Genomic DNA, 806 nt, shown 5'->3' with positions numbered 1-806 from the left:
ATCAGAAACTTATTAGAGCAGTGACAGAATCAAGTGCATCTGCTTGATGGAATTGTTATATTGAAAGTAAAGGAACAGACTGCCTTACCCTAGACGTGAATGAGACCTGGTCAGAAAGAGGAAACACCGACTCATACTTGAACATAAAATTCTAGGAAATGTAGTCACTATTGTGGTTTGGGTGGGATTCCACGTGGGCACAGGACATTTCTGGGGTGAGACAAGTTTCTTCTCTTGAATCTGTAAGTGTTCATACATCGCAATTTAGCAAATTAGACACATCAAACGTGTACTATCTTGTATATCAATTATACTTCGATGGAACTGTTCAAATAGGCAGGGACTAAGGCATGACTCAGTGGTAAGGCTGAATTTGAAGTTTTATTAGCTAAACAATAAATGCGCCTTAGCAGAGTATTTGCAAACTCATTTCAAGAGCCCTTTAAATATGATACTAATTGAAGTTCCCAGGTACAAGCCTGAATGAAGGAGTTAATTTGGGAATACTGACTCCTTTTCCTGTGTAGGTCATCAGTCCCTGATCAGGGGACATCTCTGGATCGTCGTTTCGAGACACAAATTGTCCTGAAGCTATCTCGGGTGGAGTGCTAGCTTCCTTTTCCCTAAAATGAAAGTAGCCTGTGAAAGGTTCCTATTTAAGCCGTGAAGAGATGTTGGACAAGGACACAATATGTTCGAAACTATCTCGGTTGGGCCAGCAGCGCTTATAACGTTTTATAAGCCTGTATTGTCCCTCACAGCGACTCGTAGCGCGCTGCGTTTCTATGAGGCCATCTCGACTTCTG

This window comes from Mus musculus, chromosome 6 (genome assembly GCF_000001635.26).
Source record: "Mus musculus strain C57BL/6J chromosome 6, GRCm38.p6 C57BL/6J".
In the NCBI taxonomy this organism is placed as follows: domain Eukaryota; kingdom Metazoa; phylum Chordata; class Mammalia; order Rodentia; family Muridae; genus Mus; species Mus musculus.
The sequence above is the reverse complement of the archived record's forward strand: the minus strand, read 5'-3'. Positions refer to the sequence as shown.